The sequence below is a fragment of the Cebidichthys violaceus genome, unplaced genomic scaffold, assembly GCF_023349555.1.
Source record: "Cebidichthys violaceus isolate CVI_PGR_0920_01 unplaced genomic scaffold, fCebVio1.0.p SCAF_21, whole genome shotgun sequence".
In the NCBI taxonomy this organism is placed as follows: Eukaryota; Metazoa; Chordata; class Actinopteri; order Perciformes; family Stichaeidae; genus Cebidichthys; species Cebidichthys violaceus.
The window spans coordinates 3,514,874-3,523,509 of NW_027176384.1; positions in this window are offsets into that span (position 1 = coordinate 3,514,874).

Below are 8,636 nucleotides of genomic sequence, written 5' to 3' on the forward strand. Positions count from 1 at the left end.
GTCCTATTGTACTGTTAGTGTTGTACCCATGTACTCCAAATAAGGCTGCCAGATTTTCAAAAATAAATGATATCTTTTTCTGAGACTATATGTAATCTTTTCAAGAGGAATACAACTGTTCATTTCCACAGACCATTTGTCGATGAGAGTGGGGGAATCAGATTTCCATGTCATTGCAATGCATTTCCTGGCCACACATAAAGCAATTACTGCAAGTTTAATTTGGGGCTTTGTTAAAGACCTGTTGAGAGTTGTGAAGTTTCCCAGTAAACATAGCTCAGGATCTAATGGAAAGGTAACACCTGTGATCTTAGTTATTGTATTACAAAAGTCATACCAAAAGGACCTCACCTTTGTGCAAAGCCAGGTACAGTGTAGGAAGGAGCCGACCTCTATACCACATCTGAAACACATTTCTGACAATTCAGGTTTGGATTTATGTAGCTTCTGTGGGGTGAGGTACAGCTGATGAAGAAAATTATAATGAACAAGTCTGTACCGGGCATTAACCGTTGCTGACAAACTGTTCTGGCACAAATCTGACCAGAGTTGTTCATCAATTGTTATATTCAAGTCTGATTCCCATCTCATCCTGGATCTGTGTAATCCTGGTTTTGGGCCCTCATTCAGCAACATGGAGTACATTTTAGAAATAAATTTGTACACATTTCCCTGGTGAAGCAATTTTTCCACATTAGTTAACACAGGTAGAGTCATTCCAGGGCCCAGGTTGGTTCTCAAAAAAGATCTTATTAACTGGAGGTAACAAAAGAAAGTTCTACTGGACAAGTCATACTTTCTCTTCAGTTCTTCAAAAGACATGAGAAGTCCTTGATCAAAGCAATCTTCGAGATGCTGGATTCCTCTGTCATGCCAAGTCTCCAGAATCTTGTTATTTAGAGTCATGGGTAGAAGTTCATTTTGTCTTAGAGGTGTTTTTGGTGATAGTCTCATATTTAGTCCAAGAGTTTTGTGAACTTCATACCATATTTTAATAAAATGTTTCAAAATAGGATTGTCTGTCCTGCTGGATATGGTTTTGGAGTTCCATTTATAAATAAAATCACTGGAGGTTTCTTCTTTCAAAAGGATGAAGTGCAATTTGTATCCAAGAGGGGGCAGCACCACCGTCAAAAAATGACAGAATATATCGCATCTGGGCTGCTAAATAATATTTCTTTCAATTGGGTAGTCGAAAACCTCCTAGACTATAATCCCATGTTAATTTTTCCATTGACACCCTTGGCATTTTACAGTTCCATAAAAACTGCCTAATGTGTTTGTTGAGGGTTTTAAAAAAGGTTTGAGGTAATGGAATGGGTAAGGACTGGAAAAGATACTGCAACCTTGGGAGAATATTCATTTTCACACAGTTTATTCGACCAATTAGAGTAATGGGTAGATTCATCCATCGACGTAGGTCGTTCTCAATTTTACTCAGCAATGGGACGTAATTCAATTTGTACAAGTTTTTAAGATCATTATCTGTAATTATTCCTAGATATTTAATATTCGGTAGCCACTTAAATGGGGTTGTTTGTTGGTATTCAGTGTGATCGAAGTTTGTGAGTGGAATAATTTCACTTTTTTCCAAATTGACCTTGTATCCTGAAATAGCACTATAGGTGTTTAGTAGCGTCTGTAGTTTAGTGAGAGAGTTAACCGGGTCTGTTAGATACAGAATTACATCATCTGCCAGGAGATTAATTTTATGATTTATTTGGTCCACTCTGAACCCCTTTATATCTGGATCCCGTCTAATTGCTTCAGCAAGTGGTTCAATAGCCAGGACAAAGAGTCCTGGAGACAGAGGGCAACCCTGTCGACTCGATCTACTCAAGGGAAATGCTGTCGAAGTCTGTCCATTTGTGGTAATTTTGGCTCTGGGTTTATGGTAAAGGGTTTTCACCCAATTGATAAACAAATGGCCAAATCCAAACTTGCCCAAAACTTTGAATAAGTACGGCCACTCTAGCCTATCAAAGGCCTTTTCAGCGTCCAATGCTACAGCTACACTAGGTTCAGTTTTAGATTTTGTTAGATGGATAATATTAAAGAGTCTGCACAAGTTATTGGCTGATGAGCGTTTCAAAATAAAGCCGCTCTGGTCTGGGTTTATCAATTTTGGCAAATATTGGCCAAGCCTGTTAGCCAGGGCTTTGGAAATCAATTTGTAATCTGAATTCAACAAGGAAATAGGTCGAAAAGAGGAACACTTTAATGGATCTCTATTTTTTTTGTGAATCACAGTGATTATGGCAGTGGAGAATGATTCTGGAAGAGTTTGAGTTTTGGATGCTAAATTAATCACATCCATTATAAGGGGGGTAAGTAAGTCCTTAAATTCTCTGTAGAATTCAGGAGGGAAGCCATCCTCTCCTGGTGATTTATTGGATTGTAGTGAGCAGAAAGCCTTTTCAATTTCTTTCTGGGTGAAGGGCAAATCAAGATTCTTTTGGTCTTCGTGGCCAAGTTTCGGCAATTCAATAGTGGACAGAAATTCATCAATCTTAGATAGATCCTCTGGTGATTCTGATGTATATAGATTTGTATAAAACTGTTTGAATGCATCGTTAATTTCTGTTGGGTTGTGTGAGGTTGCACCCGTTTCAGTTTGAATTGCGTTAATTGTCCTTGAGCTTTCCTCTGTTCTCAATTGCCAGGACAGAATTTTGTGAGCTTTCTCTCCCAATTCATAATATTTTTGTTTGGTTCGTAAAATGTTTTTTTCAACTTTATAGGTATGTAATGTATTGTATTTCAGTTTTTTGTTAACCAGCCGTTTGTAAAGTTCTTTAGACCCAGATTGTTGAAACTCCTTTTCCAATTTCAAAATATCTGCTTCTAGCTCATTTATCTCTGCCATATATTTATTTTTGATACCCTTTGTATAAGATATTATTTGTCCTCTTAGATAAGCTTTTAGCGTGTCCCATAATATGAAACTATTAGGGGAGGAGGCGCAGTTTGTCTCACAAAAAAAAGTTATCTGGTCCCTAATAAACTGGCAAAAGTCTGGTCTATGAAGGAGAGTAGGGTTCAGACGCCATCTATATTGGTTTGCTGGTTTTTCTGGCATCAAAATAGATAGGGTCAAAGGTGAATGATCAGACAGCATCCTAGATAAATATTCAGATTCTAGTGTTCTATGAATTAGCTGTGTTGACAATAAGAATAGGTCAATCCCGGTGTGAGAGTTGTGTGGGCAGGAGTAAAAGGAGTAGTCTCTAGTTTGAGGGTGCATCTGTCTCCACACATCAGTCAGGTTTAGATCTTTCATAAATGATAAGGTAGTTTTAGCTGCTTTTGTTCTGGATGTTGTTGTGGCTGACTTATCTAATATAGGGTCTAAGCAAAAATTAAAGTCACCTCCTACAAGTATGTTTTGTTGTCCCCCTGATACCTTCATGAAAATATCTTGAATAAAGGATTCATCATCATAGTTAGGTGCGTATAAGTTTAACAGTGTCCAGGGTTCAGAGTAAATTTGGCAATTAACTAAGACATAGCGGCCTGATGGATCAATTATAGTTTCTCCAATTGTCACTGGAATGTTTTTATTTATTAAAATAGCAACCCCCCTTGCTTTTGAGTTAAATGATGATGATAGTACGTGTCCTACCCATTCTCTTCTCAGCTTTTTATGCTCCTGTGTGGTAAGATGGGTCTCTTGTAAAAAAGCGATATCTGTTTGCAGTTTTTTAAGGTGTGTCAAAACTCTCTTCCTTTTAACAGGTCCATTTAGCCCATTCACATTAAAGCTAACAAACTTCACTACCCTACTCATTAATGCTAAGTGTGGATATCAGAGTGTCATCGCCTCTTTGTAAATTCGCTGTGCAAGAGCCAGTGTATCTCCTGTGATCAAATAAAAAAAGATAAACCAAAGCACCAACATTAACGAAGAAAACAAACCCCTTCACCCACCCCTCTTCCCCCCAAGTGCCTAATCCTGAACATTTGACACTATCTTCCCTATCAAACTGGGTTGTGCACTTTGCACTTGTCAAGTATGACATGTCTGGCTGGTTCAGAAACATACAAACCAGCCCAAGGTTTTGTCTGAGAAAGATTTTAACAATATGTATAGTATCCAATTTTAAGTGTAACAAGAAATTATAACAAATGCTGAAAACACCCTTTTCCGAAATTATTAGAACGCAAGCAGGGTGGGTTAATATGAAACCAATCTATCAGAAAAAACTTAAACTTGAATTGCTGCCATCACTTACTTTATCCCAACATCTTTAACCTAACAAGAGTGACGGCAGTGCTAACGAGAGACAGCTCCTGAGAGCTGCTGCTGCGTGTCTGGGTTTCATCCACCTGTTGGTTCCGTCCGCCTGGTCCGTTATGTTTGTCCCGGGGAGTCCCGCAGGAATGCTGCCGCTTCTTTTGGTGTTTTGAAGAATTTTCTTCTTCCATCGGGAAGCGTGATCCTCAGTGTTACAGGATGAAGCAGGGCAAACGGGATGTCCTTGGATCGAAGCTCCCTCTTAACTTGGTCGAACTCCTTTCTGCGTTTCATCAAGCTGGCGCTCAGGTCCGGAAAAAACAACACAGGCTTATCTTCGTACATGACGTGGCCGTTGTTCTCTTTGGACCTCTGTGTGGCGATGCGCAGGATTTTGTCCCGGTCTTGGTGTATCAATACATGTCTCGGTCTCTGGTCTGCAGGTGGACGGTGTGTAAGGGTTCGGTGTGCTCGCTCTATGATCAGCGGCTCAGTGAAATGCTCTCGTCCGAGAGTGGCTGGGATCCACTTGGTAAAAAAGTTCACAGGGTCGTTTCCCTCGCAGCTCTCCTTCAGGTTAACAACGCGTATATTGTTGCGTCGGCTGTAGTTTTCCAGCTGGTCGACTTTCTCCAGTAAAAAGTCATTTTCTTTACTTAGTTTTTGGACGCGAGAATCTAGGCCCACCAGCTGGTCCTCCGCTGTGCTAATGCGGTCTTCCGCTTCGGTTATGCGGGTGCTCAGTGTATCCAGCATCGTTTTCAGTCCAGAGATAGATTGGTTAATTTCTGCGGTTTTAGAGTCGAGTTTACTGGAGAGAGCTTGATTACCGTTTCGTATCTCTTGAAGAATAAGGGAGTCTTTCACACCGCCTATGTGCTCTTGTGCCGCCGCCGCCATGACATGAACTTCTTCGTCGCTATTCTCGAGAGTTGTTTTATCAATAGATGTCAGAGTTTGCTCACCAGCTGAGTTTAGTTGTTTGTTTCTGGTTCTTCGGACCATAATAAAGCTGTCCGACCAGGTTGGGACTGACTTTGGGTGTTTTAAAAGGTTTTAAAATGGATTTGTTTGAAGAGCCTCTGGGCCAGCGTCTACCTAGCTTCGCTGCATCACGTGACCCCCCAGCAGTTTCAATGTTAACACAAATGTTCATAAAACAACAGCAGTGTTTGGATTCAGATTATTTTTTGTACATTTATCTCACGGATCATGTTCACCCTAAATCCCTTCGACTCTCATCTATACTCTGTCGTGAGACTAAAAACATATTTCTCTTGTGAGCCGCACCTCTACCTCAACGGTGCTGGCTTGTCTGGAGTTTCTGTTGGGACTTTGGGAGCGCCATGCTTCCATAATCTGAGCTCCACTGTTTGTGTTTTTATCCACGACCTGAGAGCTTTTTGTTGACACTTTCAAACTGTGAGGGATCATGTGAATTCTCACCAGCAGCAGTACAATGAAAGTGCTGTGTAGCCCTCATGGCTTTGTGTGGTACTGCAGAGATTGTACATATGTATTGAAAGAAGTCAATATTAAACAGATGTTTAATCTGAAAGTGATTAATCTGGATTTACAAAATGTACAGTCAAGAGACAGAGTGTGTCAATCTAAAATAAAACGGATCAGGAACTGATACCTTGCTACTCTCTGCCTTAATTCTCACTTATTTACTTTTCTACAAAGCCCTATTATGTCATAAAAAAACAATATATACGGAGCCTTAAAACTGACTAAATGTGGTGGCCTATCACACAAGTCAAAAATGCAACTGAATGCATCAATATTTTAAGTTATACAATCAAACAATGGTGGCTAAACACACCCACCACTATAGCATTTTCAGCTAGCTACCTAGCTGAAGCTAACTTCATAAAGCTACACCGGCTAGTGCATGTGGCCTAATGTTAATCATCCATATACTGTGCTGCTACTGCCATAGCAGTACATTCAGCAAACCCATTTTTAGCCAGAAAGCTAACACTAACAAAGTTAGCGCGAAGTTCACAGACACCAGGCTTGTGTTTCCTGTGACGAATTCTAAATGTGTGCCATATGTTCTCTCTTTTCCTAATAATGTCAAACAACCTATAGTTTTATCTTCCATTTTAATCATTATTTATTGACGTATTCAGTTATATATTTTTGACTTGTCTGATGACCTTTTACTACATTCTGTCTGTTTCATACGGCTACCAAGGAAAGTTAAACATTAAATATTTAAGAATACAAACATACAATGATGATGACATTACCAGAGTTAAAGCTATCCGTTTAATGTACTGTAAGTAAGAGATATTTGGCATGTTCATTAACATTAATGACACCAGTCAGTCTGGACATACCCATGCAAGTGTCTTTCCTTTACTCCATCAGTCAGCAAGTGAGCCACTTACGGTACAGTCATGTAAACTCCTCAGAGAGTTATTCACAGAGTTATTCACACTCTCTGAAACCAGCCTGACAAGAGTATTGTTGTGTAAAGAGCTGTTTTAGGACAGAGGAGTGTACAATGCATAATCATTGCGTTTACATGGGGGAAAAAGGTAAGAAAAAAACATTGAGACAGAAAATGTACAAAGAAATTCAAATTTCACCGCAGGCTTTCCAGCCTGTTTGGTCGCTCCATAATCAGAGATGAACACCTGAACTCTTGTTTGTTATATTTGTTTGTTGATATTTAGTAAAACCCCATCTGGAAGGAAAACTTCAGGATTGGGCAGATTGCAGGTAAAATGCTGCTGCAGCAACTGACAGCCTTGGCAGTCCAAGCATGTTTGGCAAGATGTTGAATTACTAATTACCATGGTGTTCTTATAGTCAAGATGAAATTGAAAGAAAAATCCCTTTTAGAGCCTATCCCTGGTCATAATGTGCACAAGTATGACATTTCTTGACACATAACTGGACACGTAACACCTTTGATTGGAGCAGGATATATTTCCTGGTGCAGGTAATCCATTGTGTCATTTGGCCGCATGCCATGATTCCCTGTGCATACAGTACTGCGTGTACACAGGTCAGGGAGGCTGCATCTGAACGTAAGGGCAAATATTCCTGACAGGATGGAAGAAGAAGGAGAGAGCGTCTCACTAAAGTTATTTTCAGCAACTTTGATGCATTTTTAGGAATGAAAATTTAATGATCAACCTCTGGGGCAAGCTAATGGCCAGCATCGTCTGAGCTAAAAAAAACACAACTACAGAGTCCTCTTTAAGTTTGGTTCATCTGTGAAAAAGGATGCAGCGCACAAGGCATTATGGATAAAAAAGAGATACATGCAGTCGAACAGAATGAAATTGGGTTTACATTGGTTGAGTGAGTCACTCCCAAAACCAGAAAACGAGTTGGATTGCTTCTGTATCTCTCTACACCCTCATAACAAGCCAAGTAACAGCTCTTGCCTTCAGTTTATCAGATTTATTTCCTTATTGGTGACTTCATATGACACCCGTTGTTTTTTGTGTGCAGTTCTTCTTCAATGTCTTCTTCACATTCGGCAAGTCACTCTCACCATATGCACAGGCTTCATTGTGACCCCCTTCACATTAATCCAACGGGATTGAGCTCAAATGACCCAGATTGAGTTTTTCCGCTGGGGATGCCAGCGGCTTTACGCACGCAAAGAACATCTGATAATGAAAGAGTGGAAGTCAATGTACAGAAAATCAATCTGCTACCTTTCTGAGCGACATTTCAGCTGCTTTGGGTGCCTGAAATTCAACTGGACATTGGACTTGTTTTCAGGACATTCACCTCAACTGACACTGACTTAAGTCAACACTTAATCCATAGCATTTAACTGATAATTCAACTTTCAGCTCTACCATTTAAACTGCCACTTTTGACTGATTTTTTTTTGTTATTATTATTAGTAGTAGTAGAAGTAGGCCCTTGTAATCAGACAAATAAAATTGCGACCCTTTAATTTAATTTTAGACCCTTGATACTCTTTATTACTGCTTTCACATATACAACGATTTACGTTTTGTATATTTTTGCATATTTTAATACATTTATATAATAGTGTTTTTAAACAAATTTTAATCTTTAACTGATACTTCAAATCTCTCACTCTTTAAATGACATTTCAGCTACTTTCAGTGGTTACTAAATAAGCTCCTTCTGCTTATTATTATTACTATTAAGTATTCAGAATAAAAGAAAAATACCGAAATAACAAAGATAACAAAAAACTCAAACATTGCGTTGTTCCAGCTCCTCAATTGTAATAATGTTATGCTTTACCTAAATGATAGCAATGCAAATATGCTTCAGGGAGTGTTCTCTCTATTTTCTGACAGTGTATATGGCCAAATAATCACTGTGTTACTTCATCTCCTATCAGGTGAGCAGAGGGAAACAGTGCAGTCGGCCTGCACAGGAGGAGGGTCGAGGAACC